The sequence below is a fragment of the Dendrobates tinctorius genome, unplaced genomic scaffold (assembly GCF_039654945.1).
Source record: "Dendrobates tinctorius isolate UK_male_01 unplaced genomic scaffold, ASM3965494v1 ptg000178l, whole genome shotgun sequence".
Lineage (NCBI taxonomy): Eukaryota > Metazoa > Chordata > Amphibia > Anura > Dendrobatidae > Dendrobates > Dendrobates tinctorius.
In genome coordinates, this window is record NW_027361845.1 from 979191 (window position 1) to 1005797 (window position 26607).

At 36.7% G+C, this 26607-nt stretch overlaps 5 non-coding genes across 5 annotated transcripts; all 5 read left to right on the forward strand.

Moving 5' to 3' along the window:
- Positions 1–6801: 6801 nt before the first annotated feature.
- TRNAW-CCA (transfer RNA tryptophan (anticodon CCA)) lies at positions 6802–6873 on the forward strand. Its single transcript has one exon. It is a non-coding gene; the product is annotated as a tRNA-Trp (tRNA).
- Positions 6874–17951: 11078 nt separating this feature from the next.
- TRNAW-CCA (transfer RNA tryptophan (anticodon CCA)) lies at positions 17952–18023 on the forward strand. The gene has a single exon. It is a non-coding gene; the product is annotated as a tRNA-Trp (tRNA).
- A 2637-nt stretch (positions 18024–20660) lies between these two features.
- TRNAW-CCA (transfer RNA tryptophan (anticodon CCA)) lies at positions 20661–20732 on the forward strand. The gene has a single exon. It is a non-coding gene; the product is annotated as a tRNA-Trp (tRNA).
- Positions 20733–22145: 1413 nt separating this feature from the next.
- Positions 22146–22217, forward strand: TRNAW-CCA (transfer RNA tryptophan (anticodon CCA)). The gene has a single exon. It is a non-coding gene; the product is annotated as a tRNA-Trp (tRNA).
- Positions 22218–25121: 2904 nt separating this feature from the next.
- TRNAW-CCA (transfer RNA tryptophan (anticodon CCA)) lies at positions 25122–25193 on the forward strand. The gene has a single exon. It is a non-coding gene; the product is annotated as a tRNA-Trp (tRNA).
- Positions 25194–26607: the final 1414 nt, after the last annotated feature.

Sequence of the window (26607 nt, forward strand, 5' to 3'; positions counted from 1 at the left end):
AAGATTGAAAGCAGAAACTGGGTAATCCAACTGAAAATAGATTAACACAACGTTGTTGACACAGGTCAGAACAGTTTTTAAAAAAGTGTTTTTTTAATTCTATAGATTAAAATCTTATCAACAATACTTTGATGAGAAATATTATTGGGAATTGAGTTAAAAACATTAATAAATGTAATAAATGCCAGGAACACCTATCGCTTTGTTCATACCATTGTCATCTTTGAATTTGTAAGAAAATCAGGCATATTACTAGAATCTAAACTTTAAACTGGAAATCCCTGAATCGGAACGTGAAGATCCTAATTCATCCTTGTTATTACTTTTCTAAACTGTGATTTAAAGTAGCAAATTTCAAGATGGTGTCTGTATATTTCCTCATGCACTTTACAAGTGAATTATGGGAGCAAGCAAGTTTTATAGCTGTCCTCATACACTGACGGTAGTGCGCCTTACTCCTGGTCAGAATGATGCATGTTTAAATTATGTCACGTTCAAGTATCTCTTTCATATTTTTAAAAGTTGATCGATGTTTGGGTTAAGTTTGAAAACAGAAACTGCGTATTCTAACTGACAATGGATGATCATGATCTTGTTGCCACCTGTCAGGAAAGTGTTTGAAAAATTGCTTTTTTAATTCTACCGAATAAAATCTTTTCAACAATCCTTTGATGAGATATATCATTGGGAACTGAGTTCAAAACAGAAAATTTGTGGCAAGTCAGAAACACCTATTAATTTGTTCATACCATTGTCATCTTTGAATTTGTAAGAAAAAAGGGTTTATTACTATATTCTAAATTTTTAATTGGAAATCCCTGAATCTGAAAGTGAAGACCTTAATTCATCCTTGTTTATATCTTTTCCAAACTGTGATTATAAGTAGCAAATTTCAAGATGGTGTCCATATATTTTATCATGCACTTTTCATGTGAAGTATGGGAGCAACAACACTTTTCAACTGACATTGTGGCGCTACGGTAGCGCGTCTGACTCCAGATCAGAAGGTTGCGTGTTCAAATCACGTCGGGGTCAATCAGCTCTTTATGTCTTTTCATATCTTGATTGATGTTTGGGTTATTATTGAAAACAGCAACTGCATAGTCCAACTTGACAAAAGTTAACTCGACTTTGTTGCTACCAGGCTGCAGTGTTTAAGAAACTGCATTTTTTAGTTCTACAGATTATAATCGTTTCAAGAGGACTTTGATAAGAATTGTTATTGGGAATTGAGTTCCAAACATTAATAAATGTAATTAATGCCATAAGCACCTATTAATTTATTTTTACCATTGCCATCTTTGAATTTGTAAGAAAAGAGGGTTTATTACCAGATTCTTAATTTTTGACTGGAAATCACTGAATCTGATTGTGAAGATCTTAATTCAACTGTAGTGCTTCTGAATCCATATCAGAAAGTTGTGTATTCAAATCACGTCATGGTCAAGCAGCTCTTTCATATTTTTATTGCTTGATCGATGTTTGGGTTAAGATTGAAAGCAGAAACTGGGTAATCCAACTGAAAATAGATTAACACAACGTTGTTGACACAGGTCAGAACAGTTTTTAAAAAAGTGTTTTTTTAATTCTATAGATTAAAATCTTATCAACAATACTTTGATGAGAAATATTATTGGGAATTGAGTTAAAAACATTAATAAATGTAATAAATGCCAGGAACACCTATCGCTTTGTTCATACCATTGTCATCTTTGAATTTGTAAGAAAATCAGGCATATTACTAGAATCTAAACTTTAAACTGGAAATCCCTGAATCGGAACGTGAAGATCCTAATTCATCCTTGTTATTACTTTTCTAAACTGTGATTTAAAGTAGCAAATTTCAAGATGGTGTCTGTATATTTCCTCATGCACTTTACAAGTGAATTATGGGAGCAAGTAAGTTTTATAGCTGTCCTCATACACTGACGGTAGTGCGCCTTACTCCTGGTCAGAATGATGCATGTTTAAATTATGTCACGTTCAAGTATCTCTTTCATATTTTTAAAAGTTGATCGATGTTTGGGTTAAGTTTGAAAACAGAAACTGCGTATTCTAACTGACAATGGATGATCATGATCTTGTTGCCACCTGTCAGGAAAGTGTTTGAAAAATTGCTTTTTTAATTCTACCGAATAAAATCTTTTCAACAATCCTTTGATGAGATATATCATTGGGAACTGAGTTCAAAACAGAAAATTTGTGGCAAGTCAGAAACACCTATTAATTTGTTCATACCATTGTCATCTTTGAATTTGTAAGAAAAAAGGGTTTATTACTATATTCTAAATTTTTAATTGGAAATCCCTGAATCTGAAAGTGAAGACCTTAATTCATCCTTGTTTATATCTTTTCCAAACTGTGATTATAAGTAGCAAATTTCAAGATGGTGTCCATATATTTTATCATGCACTTTTCATGTGAAGTATGGGAGCAACCACACTTTTCAACTGACATTGTGGCGCTACGGTAGCGCGTCTGACTCCAGATCAGAAGTTTGCGTGTTCAAATCACGTCGGGGTCAATCAGCTCTTTATGTCTTTTCATATCTTGATTGATGTTTGGCTTATTATTGAAAACAGTAACTGCGTAGTCCAACCGACAAAAGTTAACTCGACTTTGTTGCTACCAGGCTGCAGTGTTTAAGAAACTGCATTTTTTAGTTCTACAGATTATAATCGTTTCAAGAGGAATTTGATAAGAATTGTTATTGGGAATTGAGTTCCAAACATTAATAAATGTAATTAATGCCATAAGCACCTATTAATTTATCTTTACCATTGCCATCTTTGAATTTGTAAGAAAAGAGGGTTTATTACCAGATTCTTAATTTTTGACTGGAAATCACTGAAGCAGATTGTGAAGATCTTAATTCAACTGTAGTGCTTCTTAATCCATATCAGAAAGTTGTGTATTCAAATCACATCATGATCAAGCAGCTCTTTCATATTTTTATAGCTTGATCAATGTTTGGGTTAAGATTGAAAACAGAAACTGGGTAATCCAACTGAAAATAGATTAACACAACGTTGTTGACACAGGTCAGAACAGTTTTTAAAAAAGTATTTTTTTAATTCTATAGATTAAAATCTTATCAACAATACTTTGATGAGAAATATTATTGGGAATTGAGTTAAAAACATTAATAAATGTAATAAATGCCAGGAACACCTATCGCTTTGTTCATACCATTGTCATCTTTGAATTTGTAAGAAAATCAGGCTTATTACTAGAATCTAAACTTTAAACTGGAAATCCCTGAATCGGAACGTGAAGATCCTAATTCATCCTTGTTATTACTTTTCTAAACTGTGATTTAAAGTAGCAAATTTCAAGATGGTGTCTGTATATTTCCTCATGCACTTTACAAGTGAATTATGGGAGCAAGCAAGTTTTACAGCTGTCCTCATACACTGACGGTAGTGCGCCTTACTCCTGGTCAGAATGATGCATGTTTAAAGTATGTCACGTTCAAGTATCTCTTTCATATTTTTAAAAGTTGATCGATGTTTGGGTTAAGATTGAAAACAGAAACTGCGTATTCTAACTGACAATGGATTATCATGATCTTGTTGCCACCTGTCAGGAAAGTGTTTGAAAAATTGCTTTTTTAATTCTACCGAATAAAATCTTTTCAAAAATCCTTTGATGAGATATATCATTGGGAACTGAGTTCAAAACAGAAAATTTGGGGCAAGTCAGAAACACCTATTAATTTGTTCATACCTTTGTCATCTTTGAATTTGTAAGAAAAAAGGGTTTATTACTATATTCTAAATTTTGAATTGGAAATCCCTGAATCTGAAAGTGAAGACCTTAATTCATCCTTGTTTATATCTTTTCCAAACTCCAGATCAGAAGGTTGCGTGTTCAAATCACGTCGGGGTCAATCAGCTCTTTATGTCTTTTCATATCTTGATTGATGTTTGGGTTATTATTGAAAACAGTAACTGCGTAGTCCAACTTGACAAAAGTTAACTCGACTTTGTTGCTACCAGACTGCAGTGTTTAAGAAACTGCATTTTTTAGTTCTACAGATTATAATCGTTTCAAGAGGACTTTGATAAGAATTGTTATTGGGAATTGAGTTCCAAACATTAATAAATGTAATTAATGCCATAAGCACCTATTAATTTATTTTTACCATTGCCATCTTTGAATTTCTAAGAAAAGAGGGTTTATTACCAGATTCTTAATTTTTGACTGGAAATCACTGAATCTGATTGTGAAGATCTTAATTCAACTGTAGTGCTTCTGAATCCATATCAGAAAGTTGTGTATTCAAATCACGTCATGGTCAAGCAGCTCTTTCATATTTTTATAGCTTGATCGATGTTTGGGTTTGGGTTAATATTGAAAACAGAAACTGGGTAATCCAACTGAACATAGATTAACACAACGTTGTTGACACAGGTCAGAACAGTTTTTAATAAAGTGTTTTTTTAATTCTATAGATTAAAATCTTATCAATAATACTTTGATGAGAAATATTATTGGGAATTGAGTTAAAAACATTAATAAATGTAATAAATGCCAGGAACACCTATCGCTTTGTTCATACCATTGTCATCTTTGAATTTGTAAGAAAATCAGGCTTATTACTAGAATCTAAACTTTAAACTGGAAATCCCTGAATCGGAACGTGAAGATCCTAATTCATCCTTGTTATTACTTTTCTAAACTGTGATTTAAAGTAGCAAATTTCAAGATGGTGTCTGTATATTTCCTCATGCACTTTACAAGTGAATTATGGGAGCAAGCAAGTTTTACAGCTGTCCTCATACACTGACGGTAGTGCGCCTTACTCCTGGTCAGAATGATGCATGTTTAAAGTATGTCACGTTCAAGTATCTCTTTCATAATTTTAAAAGTTGATCGATGTTTGGGTTAAGATTGAAAACAGAAACTGCGTATTCTAACTGACAATGGATTATCATGATCTTGTTGCCACCTGTCAGGAAAGTGTTTGAAAAATTGCTTTTTTAATTCTACCGAATAAAATCTTTTCAAAAATCCTTTGATGAGATATATCATTGGGAACTGAGTTCAAAACAGAAAATTTGGGGCAAGTCAGAAACACCTATTAATTTGTTCATACCATTGTCATCTTTGAATTTGTAAGAAAAAAGGGTTTATTACTATATTCTAAATTTTTAATTGGAAATCCCTGAATCTGAAAGTGAAGACCTTAATTCATCCTTGTTTATATCTTTTCCAAACTGTGATTATAAGTAGCAAATTTCAAGATGGTGTCCATATATTTTATCATGCACTTTTCATGTGAAGTATGGGAGCAACAACACTCTTCAACTGACCTCGTGGTGCAATGGTAGTGTGTCTGACTCCAGATCAGAAGGTTGCGTGTTTAAATCACGTCGGGGGCAATCAGCTCTTTATGTCTTTTCATCTCTTGATTGATGTTTGGGTTATTATTGAAAACAGCAACTGCGTAGTCCAACTTGACAAAAGTTAACTCGACTTTGTTGCTACCAAGCTGCAGTGTTTAAGAAACTGCATTTTTTAGTTCTATAGATTATAATCGTTTCAAGTGGACTTTGATAAGAATTGTTATTGGGAATTGAGTTCCAAACATTAATAAATGTAATTAATGCCATAAGCACCTATTAATTTATTTTTACCATTGCCATCTTTGAATTTCTAAGAAAAGAGGGTTTATTACCAGATTCTTAATTTTTGACTGGAAATCACTGAATCTGATTGTGAAGATCTTAATTCAACTGTAGTGCTTCTGAATCCATATCAGAAAGTTGTGTATTCAAATCACGTCATGGTCAAGCAGCTCTTTCATATTTTTATAGCTTGATCGATGTTTGGGTTAAGATTGAAAACAGAAACTGGGTAATCCAACTGAAAATAGATTAACACAACGTTGTTGACACAGGTCAGAACAGTTTTTAAAAAAGTGTTTTTTTAATTCTATAGATTAAAATCTTATCAACAATACTTTGATGAGAAATATTATTGGGAATTGAGTTAAAAACATTAATAAATGTAATAAATGCCAGGAACACCTATCGCTTTGTTCATACCATTGTCATCTTTGAATTTGTAAGAAAATCAGGCTTATTACTAGAATCTAAACTTTAAACTGGAAATCCCTGAATCGGAACGTGAAGATCCTAATTCATCCTTGTTATTACTTTTCTAAACTGTGATTTAAAGTAGCAAATTTCAAGATGGTGTCTGTATATTTCCTCATGCACTTTACAAGTGAATTATGGGAGCAAGCAAGTTTTACAGCTGTCCTCATACACTGACGGTAGTGCGCCTTACTCCTGGTCAGAATGATGCATGTTTAAATTATGTCACGTTCAAGTATCTCTTTCATATTTTTAAAAGTTGATCGATGTTTGGGTTAAGATTGAAAACAGAAACTGCGTATTCTAACTGACAATGGATTATCATGATCTTGTTGCCACCTGTCAGGAAAATGTTTGAAAAATTGCTTTTTTAATTCTACCGAATAAAATCTTTTCAACAATCCTTTGATGAGATATATCATTGGGAACTGAGTTCAAAACAGAAAATTTGTGGCAAGTCAGAAACACCTATTAATTTGTTCATACCATTGTCATCTTTGAATTTGTAAGAAAAAAGGGTTTATTACTATATTCTAAATTTTTAATTGGAAATCCCTGAATCTGAAAGTGAAGACCTTAATTCATCCTTGTTTATATCTTTTCCAAACTGTGATTATAAGTAGCAAATTTCAAGATGGTGTCCATATATTTTATCATGCACTTTTCATGTGAAGTATGGGAGCAACAACACTTTTCAACTGACCTTGTGGCGCAACGGTAGCGCGTCTGACTCCAGATCAGAAGGTTGTGTGTTCAAATCACGTCGGGGTCAAGCAGCTCTTTATGTCTTTTCATATCTTGATTGATGTTTGTGTTATTATTGAAAACAGCAACTGCGTAGTCCAACTTGGCAAAAGTTAACTCGACTTTGTTGCTACCAGGCTGCAGTGTTTAAGAAACTGCATTTTTTAGTTCTACAAATTATAATCGTTTCAAGAGGACTTTGATAAGAATTGTTATTGGGAATTGAGTTCCAAACATTAATAAATGTAATTAATGCCATAAGCACCTATTAATTTATTTTTACCATTGCCATCTTTGAATTTGTAAGAAAAGAGGGTTTATTACCAGATTCTTAATTTTTGACTGGAAATCACTGAATCTGATTGTGAAGATCTTAATTCAACTGTAGTGCTTCTGAATCCATATCAGAAAGTTGTGTATTCAAATCACGTCATGGTCAAGCAGCTCTTTCATATTTTTATAGCTTGATCGATGTTTGGGTTTGGGTTAAGATTAGAGTTGAGCGATACCGTCCGATACTTCAAAGTATCGTATCGGATGGTATCGGCCGATCTTTAAAAAAAGTATCGGTATCGCCGATTCCGATACCGGAAGTCCCATTCAAGTCTATGGGACTTCCGGTATCGGAATAAGAAAAACCCTTTCCTGCCCTTGTACAGCCTCTCTGGGGTCTGTACGGGCCTTTCGGGGGGCTGTGCCGGCCTGCCAGGGGGTCTGTGCAGGCTCCGTTGGTCTGTGCCGGCCTGCCGGTGGTCTGTTCTGGCTCCGGGGGGCTGTGCCGGCCTGCCGGGGGGCTGTGCCGGCCTGCCGGGGGGCTGTGCAGGCTCCGGGGGGCTGTCCCGGCCTGCCGGGGGGCTGTGCCGGCCTGCCGGGGGGCTGTGCCGGCCTGCCGGGGGGCTGTGCAGGCTCCGGGGGTCTGTGCAGGCATCGTCCGATGGGACTACAAGTCCCATCGGGCGATGCCTTCTACCATGACAGTGATTGACACATTAGCCAATGATGGGACAGTAGTAGTCCCATCATCCGGCTAATGTGTTAAATGTTAAAAAAAAAAAAATACTACATACATACTACATGCATGCTACATACATACTACATGCTACATACATACTACATATATACTACATACATACTACATACATGCTACATGCATACTACATGCATGCTACATACATACTACATGCTACATACATACTACATGCATGCTACATACATACTACATACATGCTACATACATACTGCATGCTACATACATACTACATACATACTACATACTTACTACATGCATGCTACATACATACTGCATGCTACATACATACTACATACACACTACATACATACTACATGCATGCTACATACATACTACATATATACTACATGCATGCTACATACATACTACATGCTACATACATACTACATATATACTACATACATACTACATACATGCTACATACATACTGCATGCTACATACATACTACATACATACTACATACATACTACATGCATGCTACATACATACTACATGCATGCTACATACATACTACATGCATGCTACATGCATGCTACATACATACTACATGCTACATACATACCACATACATACTACATACATACTACATACTACATATATACTACATGCATGCTACATACATACTACATGCTACATACATACCACATACATACTACATACATACTACATACATACTACATGCTACATACATACTACATATATACTACATGCATGCTACATACATGCTACATGCATGCTACATACATACTACATGCATGCTACATGCATGCTACATACATACTACATGCTACATACATACCACATACATACTACATACATACTACATACTACATATATACTACATGCATGCTACATACATACTACATGCTACATACATACCACATACATACTACATACATACTACATACATACTACATGCTACATACATACTACATATATACTACATACATGCTACATACATACTACATGCTACATACATACCACATACATACTACATACATGCTACATATATACTACATGCATGCTACATACATACTACATATATACTACATGCATGCTACATACATACTACATGCTACATGCATGCTACATACATACTACATACATACTACATGCTACATACATACCACATATATACTACATACATACAATACATTCATACAATACATACATAGACATACAGTACATATAACATAGAGTAACATACTTACCAATACTTGTCACATTGTTCCCCGAAGCCATTGTCTTTTCCGGAATAAATATTAACATAACAAACCACAAAAATACTCACCCACGATCCGAAGCAGTCCACGAGTGTGTCCCACGACGATCTTGGGTAGAGAACTGCAGCATCAGCTGTTGCTGCCGTTCTCTACGGGCTGCAGGAATCCAATGACGGAAGGTAGGTATCCTTCCGCACTGTATTCCTCCGCCACTTAAAAAAAAAAAAAAGTCCCTAGTCTCACTTTATGCCATTGCTGTGTGGGAAATTCCCACACAGCAATGGCATAAAGTGAGACTAGGGACTTTTTTTTTTTGTATGTATGTACAGGGGGAGCATTTATGCAGGGGTGGCATTTATGCACATGTTATCGAAGTACATGTATCAAAGTACTTCTGGCAGTTATAACATGGCAGTTAGACAAGGCAGGAGACAGGTAAGACATTTATATACATCTACTCTCTGTACATTTGGAGTACAACAAATATATACCATATGCATTTGTGTAATTTATATCCTGGCCGCTGCATTCACACACATCCACCGCCCTGGCATTAACTCTCCACACTCCATCCATATTGGCCCCTCGCTCCTTTCCTCTCCTATGTATAGCACTCATGCTCTTTTCACATTGTTACATTGCACAGATCCAGCCAGTCCCACCATTCAACACCAGAGACGCTCTCACAAATCACTTAACCATCTGCTCACTCTTTCTATCCTCCTTCTCCTAGTTGCAGGAGACATTGCTCCCAACCCTGGTCCCCCATGTTATAGAAAGTCAAACCCCCCCACTGCTACACTCAGAAACCCCTCTAATCTTATTAATATTCCCTGCATGCCATCTGTCTCTCTTAATTGTGCACTTTGGAATTCTCGCTCAGTGTGTAACAAACTCTCCTTCATTCATGACTTCTTCCTTTCTAATTCTCTTAACCTTCTGGCTCTTACTGAAACCTGGATCCAGCAGTCAGATACTACCGCTGCTGCTGCTCTTTCATACGGGGGGCTACACTTCTCTCATACCCCAAGATCAGACAATAGAGCTGGTGGAGGCGTTGGTCTGCTCCTATCACCAAAATGTACCTTTCAGGTTATCCCTCAACTACCCTCACTTGTCTTCCCTTCTTTTGAGGTCCATGCCGTCAGACTCTACACCCCCTTCTCCATGCGAGTGGCGGTGGTATATCGTCCTCCCGGCCCCTCCCATCAGTTCCTGGATCATTTTGCCACTTGGCTTCCACATTTTCTCTCCTGTGACATCCCTACCCTCCTCATGGGAGACTTCAACATCCCCATTGCTCTTCCCCTCTCCCCATCTGCTACTCACCTTTTATCTCTAACCTCCTCATTTGGCCTTTCGCAGCTTACTAATTCTCCAATGCATGAAGACGGAAACTCCCTCGACTTGGTCTTCTCTCGGCTTTGTGCAGTGGATGATTTTGCAAACTCCCCTCTCCCGCTCTCTGACCACAATCTTCTTTCATTCTCTATAAAGAACTGCCAGGCTGCTCAGGTCACCCCCACTGTCCAGACTTATAGAAACACACAGGCCATTAACACCCAGAAACTTCTGAAGAACTTGCAGTCTTCATTGGCCCCTATCTCCTCCCACTCATGTCCTGATTCTGCATTGAAGCATTACAATGAAACACTTCAAACTGCCCTGGATGAATTTGCACCCCCTATAAATAGAACACCACAACGCAGACGGCGACAACCCTGGCACACGGTGCAAACACGTTTCCTGCAGCGGTGCTCCAGGTGCGCCGAACGTCTGTGGAGAAAATCCAATCTACACGAAGATTTCATCCATTTTAAGTTTATGCTTAGAACATACAACACTGCCCTTCACCTCTCCAAACAAACCTATTTCAACACCCTCATCATCTCACTGTCTAATAACCCGAAACGTCTCTTTGACACTTTTCATTCTCTACTCAATCCAAGAGTACAGGCCCCAACCACTGAGCTCCGAGCTGACGATCTGGCCAATTACTTCAAAGAAAAAATTGACCAGATCCGACAGGAAATTATCTCCAAATCCCCTCATACCATGCACTGTCCTCCCTCCCCCACTGCATCTAACTCACTCTCTGATTTTGAACCAGTCACAGAAGAAGAAGTAAGCAGGCTCCTTGCATCTTCTCGCCCAACTACTTGCACCAGTGACCCATTTCCGTCACATCTCCTCCAGTCCCTTTCCCCTGCTGTCACCCCTCACCTAACTAAAATATTTAACCTCTCTCTCTCTTCTGGTATTTTTCCCTCCTCATTTAAGCATGCCATCATACATCCACTACTTAAAAAACCATCCCTCGACCAAAATTGTGCTGCTAACTATAGACCTGTCTCTAACCTTCCCTTCATCTCTAAACTCCTGGAACGCCTGGTCCACTCCCGTCTTATCCGCTATCTCTCAGAAAACTCTGTTCTCGACCCTCTCCAATCCGGTTTCCGCTCTTTACACTCCACTGAAACTGCCCTCACTAAAGTCTCTAATGATCTGCTAACAGCTAAATCAAATGGTCATTACTCCATGCTAATTCTCTTGGATCTCTCTGCAGCATTCGACACTGTGGATCATCAGCTCCTCCTCACTATGCTCCGTTCCATTGGCCTCAAGGACACCGTTTTCTCCTGGTTCTCCTCCTATCTCTCCGACCGCTCCTTTACTGTTTCTTTTGCCGGTTCCTCCTCCTCTCACCTTCCCCTTACTGTTGGGGTCCCTCAAGGATCGGTTCTAGGCCCCCTCTTCTTCTCCTTGTACACTGCCCCTATTGGTCAAACAATCAGTAGATTTGGTTTCAAGTACCATCTCTATGCTGATGACACCCAATTATACGCTTCTTCTCCTGACATCACGCCAGCCTTTCTAGAAAACACTGGCGATTGTCTAAACACTGTGTCTAATATCATGTCCTCACTATGTCTGAAACTGAACCTATCAAAGACTGAACTCCTTGTGTTTCCTCCCGCTACTAATGTACCTACACCCGACATTGCCATTTCCGTCTGTGGTTCCACTATTACTCCCCAGCAACATGCCCGCTGTCTTGGGGTCATACTTGATTCCGAGCTTTCCTTTGCCCCCCACATTCGATCACTGGCTCACTCTTGTCATCTGCACCTCAAAAACATTTCTAGAATTCGACCTTTTCTTACTTTTGACTCTGCAAAAACTCTTACTGTTTCTCTTATTCATTCTCGTCTCGACTATTGTAACTCTCTTCTAATCGGTCTCCCTCTTACAAAACTCTCCCCTCTCCAATCTGTCTTGAATGCTGCAGCCAGGATCATATTCCTCACCAATCGTTACACCGATGCCTCTACCTTGTGCCAGTCATTACACTGGCTACCCATCCACTCCAGAATTCAGTATAAACTTATTACCCTCACCCACAAAGCCCTCCATGGCTCAGCACCACCCTACATCTCCTCCCTTGTTTCAGTATACCACCCTACCCGCGCCCTCCGTTCTGCTGATGACCTGAGGTTAGTATCCTCAATAGTCAGAACCTCCCACTCCCGTCTCCAAGACTTTACACGTGCCGCGCCAATTCTTTGGAATGCACTTCCCAGGTCAATACGATTAGTCCCCAGTCCCCACAATTTTAAGCGTGTCCTGAAAACGCATTTATTCAGACTGGCCTATCGCCTCAACACATTAACCTAACCTATCCCTGTGTGGCAGAGCCAAAAATTTTACCATAACCAGGTTCCCAGCATCATGTTCCCACATGCTTTATGCATCCATTAGCCCTCTGTGTCTGTACTGTTACACACTTAACATTATGGCTGGTCCATACAATCAGGGCAACTGTTACCACCCACCTTTCGTGTCTACCTCTTTCCTCATAGACTGTAAGCTTGCGAGCAGGGCCCTCACTCCTCTTGGTATTTGTTATAATCTACTGTATGTGATTATTGTTATGCTGTAATGTCTATTGTCTGTACAAATCCCCTCTGAAATGTAAAGTGCTGCGGAATATGTCGGTGCTATAAAAATAAAATTTATTATTATTATTATTATTATTATTATTATTATTATTATTATTATGTAGTATATATGTAGTATGTATGTAGCATGTAGTATGTATGTAGCATGCATGTAGTATATATGTAGTATGTATGTAGCATGCATGTAGTATGTATGTAGTATGTATGTAGTATGTATGTAGCATGCAGTATGTATGTAGCATGTATGTAGTATATATGTAGTATGTATGTAGCATGCATGTAGTATGTATGTAGCATGTAGTATGTATGTAGCATGCATGTAGTATGTATGTAGCATGTATGTAGTATGTATGTAGTATATATGTAGTATGTATGTAGCATGTAGTATGTATGTAGCATGCATGTAGTATGTATGTAGTATTTTTTTTTTTTTTAACATTTAACACATTAGCCGGATGATGGGACTACTACTGTCCCATCATTGGCTAATGTGTCAATCACTGTCATGGTAGCAGGCATCGCCCGATGGGACTTGTAGTCCCATCGGACGATGCTTGCACAGACCCCCGGACATCAGCACAGCCCCCCGGCAGGCCGGCACAGCCCCCCGGCAGGCCGGTACAGACCCCCACAGGGTGCACAGACCACCGGCAGGCCGGCACAGCCCCCCGGCAGGCCGGTACAGACCCCGGGCAGTCCACACAGCCCCCCGGCAGGCCGGCACAGCCCCCCGGCAGGCCGGCAGAGACCCCCGGAAGGCCCGAAATGATGGCGCATCATGATGCGCACACACCGCGCATCATGATGACGTCAGGCCGTCAATCAACTGAACTTCCGATTCCGATGCCGAATTCCGATATTGAAAAAATATCGGAAGTCGGTATCGGAATTCCGATACAGCAAGTATCGGCCGATACCCGATACTTGCAGTATCGGAATGCTCAACACTAGTTAAGATTGAAAACAGAAACTGGGTAATCCAACTGAAAATAGATTAACACAACGTTGTTGACACAGGTCAGAACAGTTTTTAATAAAGTGTTTTTTTAATTCTATAGATTAAAATCTTATCAATAATACTTTGATGAGAAATATTATTGGGAATTGAGTTAAAAACATTAATAAATGTAATAAATGCCAGGAACACCTATCGCTTTGTTCATACCATTGTCATCTTTGAATTTGTAAGAAAATCAGGCTTATTACTAGAATCTAAACTTTAAACTGGAAATCCCTGAATCGGAACGTGAAGATCCTAATTCATCCTTGTTATTACTTTTCTAAACTGTGATTTAAAGTAGCAAATTTCAAGATGGTGTCTGTATATTTCCTCATGCACTTTACAAGTGAATTATGGGAGCAAGCAAGTTTTACAGCTGTCCTCATACACTGATGGTAGTGCGCCTTACTCCTGGTCAGAATGATGCATGTTTAAAGTATGTCACGTTCAAGTATCTCTTTCATATTTTTAAAAGTTGATCGATGTTTGGGTTAAGATTGAAAACAGAAACTGCGTATTCTAACTGACAATGGATTATCATGATCTTGTTGCCACCTGTCAGGAAAGTGTTTGAAAAATTGCTTTTTTAATTCTACTGAATAAAATCTTTTCAACAATCCTTTGATGAGATATATCATTGGGAACTGAGTTCAAAACAGAAAATTTGTGGCAAGTCAGAAACACCTATTAATTTGTTCATACCATTGTCATCTTTGAATTTGTAAGAAAAAACGGTTTATTACTATATTCTAAATTTTTAATTGGAAATCCCTGAATCTGAAAGTGAAGACCTTAATTCATCCTTGTTTATATCTTTTCCAAACTGTGATTATAAGTAGCAAATTTCAAGATGGTGTCCATATATTTTATCATGCACTTTTCATGTGAAGTATGGGAGCAACAACACTTTTCAACTGACCTCGTGGTGCAATGGTAGCGTGTCTGACTCCTGATCAGAAAGTTGCGTGTTTAAATCACGTCGGGGGCAATCAGCTCTTTATGTCTTTTCATATCTTGATTGATGTTTGGGTTATTATTGAAAACAGCAACTGCATAGTCCAACTTGACAAAAGTTAACTCGACTTTGTTGCTACCAAGCTGCAGTGTTTAAGAAACTGCATTTTTTAGTTCTACAGATTATAATCGTTTCAAGAGGACTTTGATAAGAATTGTCATTGGGAATTGAGTTCCAAACATTAAAAAATGTAATTAATGCCATAAGCACCTATTAATTTATTTTTACCATTGCCATCTTTGAATTTGTAAGAAAAGAGGGTTTATTACCAGATTCTTAATTTTTCACTGGAAATCACTGAATCTGATTGTGAAGATCTTAATTCAACTGTAGTGCTTCTGAATCCATATCAGAAAGTTGTGTATTCAAATCACGTCATGGTCAAGCAGCTCTTTCATATTTTTATAGCTTGATCGATGTTTGGGTTAAGATTGAAAACAGAAACTGGGTAATCCAACTGAAAATAGATTAACACAACGTTGTTGACACAGGTCAGAACAGTTTTTAAAAAAGTGTTTTTTTAATTCTATAGATTAAAATCTTATCAACAATACTTTGATGAGAAATATTATTGGGAATTGAGTTAAAAACATTAATAAATGTAATAAATGCCAGGAACACCTATCGCTTTGTCCATACCATTGTCATCTTTGAATTTGTAAGAAAATCAGGCTTATTACTAGAATCTAAACTTTAAACTGGAAATCCCTGAATCGGAAAGTGAAGATCCTAATTCATCCTTGTTATTACTTTTCTAAACTGTGATTTAAAGTAGCAAATTTCAAGATGGTTTCTGTATATTTCCTCATGCACTTTACAAGTGAATTATGGGAGCAAACAAGTTTTACAGCTGTCCTCATACACTGACGGTAGTGCGCCTTACTCCTGGTCAGAATGATGCATCTTTAAATTATGTCACGTTCAAGTATCTCTTTCATCTTTTTAAAAGTTGATCGATGTTTGGGTTAAGATTGAAAACAGAAACTGCTTATTCTAACTGACAATAGATTATCATGATCTTGTTGCCACATGTCAGGAAAATGTTTGAAAAATTGCTTTTTTAATTCTACTGAATAAAATCTTTTCAACAATCCTTTGATGAGATATATCATTGGGAACTGAGTTCAAAACAGAAAATTTGTGGCAAGTCAGAAACACCTATTAATTTGTTCATACCATTGTCATCTTTGAATTTGTAAGAAAAAAGGGTTTATTGCTATATTCTAAATTTTTAATTGGAAATCCCTGAATCTGAAAGTGAAGACCTTAATTCATCCTTGTTTATATCTTTTCCAAACTGTGATTATAAGTAGCAAATTTCAAGATGGTGTCCATATATTTTATCATGCACTTTTCATGTGAAGTATGGGAGCAACAACACTTTTCAATTGACCTCGTGGCGCAACGGTAGCGCGTCTGACTCTAGATCAGATGTTTGCGTGTTCAAATCACGTCGGGGTCAATCAACTCTTTATGTCTTTTCATATCTTGATTGATGTTTGGTTTATTATTGAAAGCAGTAACTGCGTAGTCCAACTGACAAAAGTTAACTCGACTTTGTTGCTACCAGGCTGCAGTGTTTAAGAAACTGCATTTTTTAGTTCTACAGATTATAATCGTTTCAAGAGGACTTTGATAAGAATTGTTATTGGGAATTGAGTTCCAAACATTAATAAATGTAATTAATGCCATAAGCACCTATTAATTTATTTTTACCATTGCCATCTTTGAATTTGTAAGAAAAGAGGGTTTATTACCAGATTCTTAATTTTTGACTGGAAATCACTGAATCTGATTGTGAAGATCTTAATTCAACTGTAGTGCTTCTGAATCCATATCAGAAAGTTGTGTATTCAAATCACGTCATGGTCAAGCAGCTCTTTCATATTTTTATAGCTTGATCGATGTTTGGGTTAAGATTGAAAACAGAAACTGGGTAATCCAACTGAAAATAGATTAACACAACGTTGTTGACACAGGTCAGAACAGTTTTTAAAAAAGTGTTTTTTTAATTCTATAGATTAAAGTCTTATCAACAATACTTTGATGAGAAATATTATTGGGAATTGAGTTAAAAACATTAATAAATGGAATAAATGCCAGGAACACCTATCGCTTTGTTCATACCATTGTCATCTTTGAATTTGTAAGAAAATCAGGCTTATTACTAGAATCTAAACTTTAAACTGGAAATCCCTGAATCGGAAAGTGAAGATACTAATTCATCCTTGTTATTACTTTTCTAAACTGTGATTTAAAGTAGCAAATTTCAAGATGGTGTCTGTATATTTCCTCATGCACTTTACAAGTGAATTATGGGAGCAAGCAAGTTTTACAGCTGTCCTCATACACTGACGGTAGTGCGCCTTACTCCTGGTCAGAATGATGCATGTTTAAATTATGTCACGTTCAAGTATCTCTTTCATCTTTTTAAAAGATGATCGATGTTTGGGTTAAGATTGAAAACAGAAACTGCGTATTCTAACTGACAATGGATTATCATGATCTTGTTGCCACCTGTCAGGAAAGTGTTTGAAAAATTACTTTTTTAATTCTACCGAATAAAATCTTTTCAACGATCCTTTGATGAGATATATCATTGGGAACTGAGTTCAAAACAGAAAATTTGTGGCAAGTCAGAAACACCTATTAATTTGTTCATACCATTGTCATCTTTGAATTTGTAAGAAAAAAGGGTTTATTGCTATATTCTAAATTTTTAATTGGAAATCCCTGAATCTGAAAGTGAAGACCTTAATTCATCCTTGTTTATATCTTTTCCAAACTGTGATTATAAGTAGCAAATTTCAAGATGGTGTCCATATATTTTATCATGCACTTTTCATGTGAAGTATGGGAGCAACAGCTCTTTTCGACTGACCTCGTGGTGCAATGGTAGCGTGTCTGACTCCAGATCAGAAGGTTGAGTGTTCAAATCACGTCGGGGTCAATCAGCTCTTTATACTCACTGGCCACTTTATTAGGTACACCATGCTAGTAACGGGTTGGACCCCCTTTTGCCTTCAGAACTGCCTCAATTCTTCGTGGCAGAGATTCATCAAGGTGCTGGAAGCATTCCTCAGAGATTTTGGACCATATTGACATGATGGCATCACACAGTTGGCGCAGATTTGTCGGCTGCACATCCCTTATGCGAATCTCCCGTTCCACCACATCCCAAAGATGCTCTATTGGATTGAGATCTGGTGACTGAGGAGGCCATTTGAGTACAGTGAACTCATTGTCATGTTCAAGAAACCAATCTGAGATGATTCGAGCTTTATGACATGGCGCATTATCCTGCTGAAAGTAGCCATCAGATGTTGGGTACATTGTGGTCATAAAGGGATGGACATGGTCAGCAACAATACTCAGGTAGGCTGTGGCGTTGCAACGATGCTCAATTGGTACCAAGGGGCCCAAAGAGTGCCAAGAAAAAATTCCCCACACCATGACACCACCACCAGCCTGAACCGTTGATACAAGGCTGGATGGATCCATGCTTTCATGTTGTTTACGCCAAATTCTGACCCTACCATCTGAATGTCGCAGCAGAAATCGAGACTCATCAGACCAGGCAACGTTTTTCCAATCTTCTACTGTCCAATTTCGATGAGCTTGTGCAAATTGTAGCCTCAGTTTCCTGTTCTTAGCTGAGAGGAGTGGTACCCAGTGTGGTCTTCTGCTGCTGTAGCCCATCTGCCTCAAAGTTCAACGCACTGTGCGTTCAGAGATGCTCTTCTGCCTACCTTGGTTGTAACGGGTGGCAATTTGAGTCACTGTTGCCTTTCTATCAGCTCGAACCAGTATGCCCATTCTCCTCTGATCTCTGGCATCAACAAGGCATTTCCGGCCACAGAACTGCCGCTCACTGGATTTTTTTTCTTTTTCGGAACATTCTCTGTAAACCCTAGAGATGGTTGTGTGTGAAAATCCCAGTAGATCAGCAGTTTCTGAAATACTCAGACCAGCCCTTCTGGCACCAACAATCATGCCACGTTCAAAGGCACTCAAATCACCTTTCTTCCCCATACTGATGCTCGGTTTGAACTGCAGGAGATTGTCTTGACCATGTCTACATGCCTAAATGCACTGAGTTGCCGCCATGTGATTGGCTGATTAGAAATTAAGTCTTAACACACAGTTGGACAGGTGTACCTAATAAAGTGGCCAGTGAGTGTATGTCTTTTCATATCTTGATTGATGTTTGGGCTATTATTGAAAACAGCAACTGCGTAGTCCAACTTGACAAAAGTTAACTCGACTTTGTTGCTACCAGGCTGCAGTGTTTAAGAAACTGCATTTTTTAGTTCTACAGATTATAATCATTTCAAGAGAACTTTAATAAGAATTGTTATTGGGAATTGAGTTCCAAACATTAATAAATGTAATTAATGCCATAAGCACCTATTAATTTAATTTAACCATTGCCATCTTTGAATTCGTAAGAAAAGACGGTTTATTACCAGTTTCTTAATTTTTGACTGGAAATCACTGAATCTGATTGTGAAGATCTTAATTCAACTGTAGTGCTTCTGAATCCATATCAGAAAGTTGTGTATTCAAATCACGTCATGGTCAAGCAGCTCTTTCATATTTTTATAGCTTGATCGATGTTTGGGTTAAGATTGAAAACAGAAACTGGGTAATCCAACTGAAAATAGATTAACACAACGTTGTTGACACAGGTCAGAACAGTTTTTAAAAAAGAGTTTTTTTAATTCTATAGATTAAAATCTTATCAACAATACTTTGATGAGAAATATTATTGGGAATTGAGTTAAAAACATTAATAAATGGAATAAATGCCAGGAACACCTATCGCTTTGTTCATACCATTGTCATCTTTGAATTTGCAAGAAAATCAGGCTTATTACTAGAATCTAAACTTTAAACTGGAAATCCCTGAATCGGAACGTGAAGATCCTAATTCATCCTTGTTATTACTTTTCTAAACTGTGATTTAAAGTAGCAAATTTCAAGATGGTGTCTGTATATTTCCTCATGCACTTTACAAGTGAATTATGGGAGCAAGCAAGTTTTACAGCTGTCCTCATACACTGACGGTAGTGCGCCTTACTCCTGGTCAGAATGATGCATGTTTAAATTATGTCACGTTCGAGTATCTCTTTCATCCTTTTAAAAGTTGATCGATGTTTGGGTTAAGATTGAAAACAGAGACTGCGTATTCTAACTGACAATAGATTATCATGATCTTGTTGCCACCTGTCAGGAAAGTGTTTGAAAAATTGCTTTTTTAATTCTACCGAATAAAATCTTTTCAACAATCCTTTGATGAGATATATCATTGGGAACTGAGTTCAAAACAGAAAATTTGTGGAAAGTCAGAAACACCTATTAATTTGTTCATACCATTGTCATCTTTGAATTTGTAAGTAAAAAGGGTTTATTACTATATTCTAAATTTTTAATTGGAAATCCCTGAATCTGAAGGTGAAGACCTTAATTCATCCTTGTTTATATCTTTTCCAAACTGTGATTATAAGTAGCAAATTTCAAGATGGTGTCCATATATTTTATCATGCACTTTTCATGTGAAGTATGGGAGCAGCAACACTTTTCAACTGACCTCGTGGCGCAACGGTAGCGCATCTGACTCCAGATCAGAAGGTTGCGTGTTCAAATCACGTTGGGGTCAATCAGCTCTTTTTGTCTTTTCATATCTTAATTGATGTTTGTGTTATTATTGAAAACAGTAACTGCATAGTCCTACTGACAAAAGTTAACTCGACCTTGTTGCTACCAGGCTGCAGTGTTTAAGAAACTGCATTTTTTAGTTCTACATATAATCGTTTCAATATGACTTTGATAAGAATTGTTATTGGGAATTGAGTTCCAAACATTAATAAATGTAATTAATGCCATAAGCACCTATTAATTTATTTTTACCATTGCCATCTTTGAATTTGTAAGAAAAGAGGGTTTATTACCAGATTCTTAATTTTTGACTGGAAATCACTGAATATGATTGTGAAGATCTTAATTCAACTGTAGTGCTTCTGAATCCATATCAGAAAGTTGTGTATTCAAATCACGTCATGGTCAAGCAGCTCTTTCATATTTTTATAGCTTGATCGATGTTTGGGTTAAGATTGAAAACAGAAACTGGGTAATCCAACTGAAAATAGATTAACACAACGTTGTTGACACAGGTCAGAACAGTTTTTAAAAAAGTGTTTTTTTAATTCTATAGATTAAAATCTTATCAACAATACTTTGATGAGAAATATTATTGGGAATTGAGTTAAAAACATTAATAAATGTAATAAACGCCAGGAACACCTATCGCTTTGTTCATACCATTGTCATCTTTGAATTTGTAAGAAAATCAGGCTTATTAATAGAATCTAAACTTTAAACTGGAAATCCCTGAATCGGAACGTGAAGATCCTAATTCATCCTTGTTATTACTTTTCTAAACTCTGATTTAAAGTAGCAAATTTCAAGATGGTGTCTGTATATTTCCTCATGCACTTTACAAGTGAATTATGGGAGCAAGCAAGTTTTACAGCTGTCCTCATACACTGACGGTAGTGCGCCTTACTCCTGGTCAGAATGATGCATGTTTAAATTATGTCACGTTCAAGTATCTCTTTCATCTTTTTAAAAGTTGATCGATGTTTGGGTTAAGATTGAAAACAGAAACTGCGTATTCTAACTGACAATAGATTATCATGATCTTGTTGCCACATATCAGGAAAGTGTTTGAAAAATTGCTTTTTTAATTCTACCGAATAAAATCTTTTCAACAATCCTTTGATGAGATATATCATTGGGAACTGAGTTCAAAACAGAAAATTTGTGGCAAGTCAGAAACACCTATTAATTTGTTCATACCATTGTCATCTTTGAATTTGTAAGAAAAAAGCGTTTATTACTATATTCTAAATTTAAAATTGGAAATCCCTGAATCTGAAAGTGAAGACCTTAATTCATCCTTGTTTATATCTTTTCCAAACTGTGATTATAAGTAGCAAATTTCAAGATGGTGACCATATATTTTATCACGCACTTTTCATGTGAAGTATGGGAGCAACAACACTTTTCAACTGACCTCGTGGTGCAACGGTAGCGCATCTGACTCCAGATCAGAAGGTTGCGTGTTCAAATCACGTCGGGGTCAGTCAGTTCTTTATGTCTTTTCATATCTTGATTGATGTTTGGGTTATTATTGAAAACAGCAACTGCGTAGTCCAACTGACAAAAGATAACTCGACTTTGTTGCTACCAGGCTGCAGTGTTTAAGAAACTGCATTTTTTAGTTCTACAGATTATAATCGTATCAAGAGGACTTTGATAAGAATTGTTATTGGGAATTGAGTTCCAAACATTAATAAATGTAATTAATGCCATAAGCACCTATTAATTTATTTTTACCATTGCCATCTTTGAATTTGTAAGAAAAGAGGGTTTATTACCAGATTCTTAATTTTTGACTGGAAATCACTGAATCTGATTGTGAAGATCTTAATTCAACTGTAGTGCTTCTGAATCCATATCAGAAAGTTGTGTATTCAAATCACGTCACGGTCTAGCAGCTCTTTCATATTTTTATAGCTTGATCAATGTTTGGGTTAAGATTGAAAACAGAAACTGGGTAATCCAACTGTAAATAGATTAACACAATGTTGTTGACACAGGTCAGAACAGTTTTTAAAAAAGTGTTTTTTTAATTCTATAGATTAAAATCTTCTCAACAATACTTTGATGAGAAATATTATTGGGAATTGAGTTAAAAACATTAATAAATGTAATAAATGCCAAGAACACCTATCGCTTTGTTCATACCATTGTCATCTTTGAATTTGTAAGAAAATCAGGCTTATTACTAGAATCTAAACTTTAAACTGGAAATCCCTGAATCGGAACGTGAAGATCCTAATTCATCCTTGTTATTACTTTTCTAAACTGTGATTTAAAGTAGCAAATTTCAAGATGGTGTCTGTATATTTCCTCATGCACTTTACAAGTGAATTATGGGAGCAAGCAAGTTTTACAGCTGTCCTCATACACTGACGGTAGTGCGCCTTACTCATGGTCAGAATGATGCATGTTTAAATTATGTCACGTTCAAGTATCTCTTTCATCTTTTTAAAAGTTGATCGATGTTTGGGTTAAGATTGAAAACAGAAACTGCGTATTCTAACTGACAATAGATTATCATGATCTTGTTGCCACCTGTCAGGAAAGTGTTTGAAAAATTGCTTTTTTAATTCTACCGAATAAAATCTTTTCAACAATCCTTTGATGAGATATATCATTGGGAACTGAGTTCAAAACAGAAAATTTGTGGCAAGTCAGAAACACCTATTAATTTGTTCATACCATTGTCATCTTTGAATTTGTAAGAAAAAAGGGTTTATTACTATATTCTAAATTTTTACTTGGAAATCCCTGAATCTGAAAGTGAAGACCTTAATTCATCCTTGTTTATATATTTTCCAAACTGTGATTATAAGTAGCAAATTTCAAGATGGTGTGCATATATTTTATCATGCACTTTTCATGTGAAGTATGGGAGCAACAATACTTTCAACAGACTTCGTGGTGCAACGGTAGAGCGTCTGACTCCACATCAGAAGGTTGTGTGTTCAAATCACATCAAAGTCAATCAGCTCTTTATGTCTTTTCATATCTTGATTGATGTTTGGGTTATTATTGAAAACAGTAACTGCGTAGTCCAACTGACAAAAGTCAAATCGACTTTGTTGCTACCAAGCTGCAGTGTTAAAGAAACTGCATTTTTTAGTTCTACAGATTATAATCATTTCAAGAGGACTTTGATAAGAATTGTTATTGGGAATTGAGTTCCAAACATTAATTAAATGTAATTAATGCCATAAGCACCTATTAATTTATTTTTACCATTGCCATCTTTGAATTTGTAAGAAAAGAGGGTTTATTACTAGATTCTTAATTTTTGACTGGAAATCACTGAATCTGATTGTGAAGATCTTAATTCAACTGTAGTGCTTCTGAATCCATATCAGAAAGTTGTGTATTCAAATCACGTCACGGTCAAGCAGCTCTTTCATATTTTTATAGCTTGATCAATGTTTGGGTTAAGATTGAAAACAGAAACTGGGTAATCCAACTGTAAATAGATTAACACAATGTTGTTGACACAGGTCAGAACAGTTTTTAAAAAAGTGTTTTTTTAATTCTATAGATTAAAATCTTCTCAACAATACTTTGATGAGAAATATTATTGGGAATTGAGTTAAAAACATTAATAAATGTAATAAATGCCAAGAACACCTATCGCTTTGTTCATACCATTGTCATCTTTGAATTTGTAAGAAAATCAGGCTTATTACTAGAATCTAAACTTTAAACTGGAAATCCCTGAATCGGAACGTGAAGATCCTAATTCATCCTTGTTATTACTTTTCTAAACTGTGATTTAAAGTAGCAAATTTCAAGATGGTGTCTGTATATTTCCTCATGCACTTTACAAGTGAATTATGGGAGCAAGCAAGTTTTACAGCTGTCCTCATACACTGACGGTAGTGCGCCTTACTCCTGGTCAGAATGATGCATGTTTAAATTATGTCACGTTCAAGTATCTCTTTCATCTTTTTAAAAGTTGATCGATGTTTGGGTTAAGATTGAAAACAGAAACTGCGTATTCTAACTGACAATAGATTATCATGATATTGTTGCCACCTGTCAGGAAAGTGTTTGAAAAATTGCTTTTTTAATTCTACCAAATAAAATCTTTTCAACAATCCTTTGATGAGATATATCATTGGGAACTAAGTTCAAAACAGAAAATTTGGGGCAAGTCAGAAACACCTATTAATTTGTTCATCCCATTGTCATCTTTGAATTTGTAAGAAAAAAGGGTTTATTACTATATTCTAAATTTTTAATTGGAAATCCCTGAATCTGAAAGTGAACACCTTAATTTATCCTTGTTTATATCTTTTCCAAACTGTGATTATAAGTAACAAATTTCAAGATGGTGTCCATATATTTTATCATGCACTTTTCGTGTGAAGTATGGGAGCAACAGCACTTTTAAACTGACCTTGTGGCGCAACGGTAGCGCGTCTGACTCCAGATCAGAAGGTTGCGTGTTCAAATCACGTCGGGGTCAATCAGCTCTTTATGTCTTTTCATATCTTGATTGATGTTTGGGTTATTATTGAAAACAGTAACTGCGTAGTCCAACAGACAAAAGATAACTCGACTTTGTTGCTACCAGGCTGCAGTGTTTAACCCCTTCACCCCCAAGGGTGGTTTGCACGTTCATGACCGGGCCAATTTTTACAATTCTGACCACTGTACCTTTATGAGGTCATAACTCTCGAACGCTTCCATGGATCCCGGTGAATCTGACATTGTCTTCTTGTGACATATTGTACTTCATGTTAGTGGTAACATTTCATTCAAATAACTTGCGTTTATTTGTGAGAAAAACGGAAATTTGGCGAAAATTTTGAAAATTTTGCAATTTTCCAACTTTGAATTTTTATGCCCTTAAATCACAGAGATACGGCACACAAAAAACTTGATAACTAACATTTCCCACATGATTACTTTACATCAGCACAATTTTGGAACCAAAATTTTTTTTTGTTAGGAAGTTATAAGGGTTAAAAGTTGACCAGCGATTTCTCATTTTTACAACACCATTTTATTTTTAGGACCACATCACATTTGAAGCCACTTTGAGGGGTCTATATGATAGAAAATACCCAAAAGTGACACCATTCTAAAAACTGCACCCCTTAAGGTGCTCAAAACCACATTCAAGAAGTTTATTAACCCTTTAGGTGCATCACATGAAATTTTTTGAATATTTAAAAAAAAATGAACATCTAACTTTTTTTCATAAAAAAAATACTTCAGGTTCAATTTTTTTTATTTTACCAAGGGTAACAGGAGAAATTGAACTGCAAAAGTTATTGTGCAATTTGTCCTGAGTACGCAGATACCTGATATGTGGGGGGGAACGACTGTTTCGGTGCATGGCAGAGCTCAGAATGGAAGGAGCGCAGTTTGACTTTTTCAATGCAAAATTGGCTGGAATTCAGATTGGACGCCATGTCACGTTTGGAGAGTCCCTGATGTACCTAAACAGTGGAAACCCCCTACAAGTGACCCCATTTTGGAAACTAGACCCCCCAAGGAACTTATCTAGATATGTGGTGAGAACTTTGAACCCACAAGGGCTTTACAGAAGTTTATAACGTACAGCGGTACAATTAAAAAATCATATTTTTTCCACAAAAATGATCTTTTCACCCCAATTTTTATTTTCCCAAGGGTAACAGGACCCTAAAAGTTATTGTGCAATTTGTCCTGAGTACGCTGATACCCCACATGTGGGGGTAAACCACTATTTGGGCGCATGGCAGAGCTCGGAAGGGAAGCAGCGCCATTTGACGTTTTTGGCTGGAATTGAGATTGGACACCATGTCGCGTTTGGAAAACCCCTGATGTACCAAAACAGTGGAAACCCCCCACAAATGACACCATTTTGGAAAATAGACCCCCTAAGGAACTTA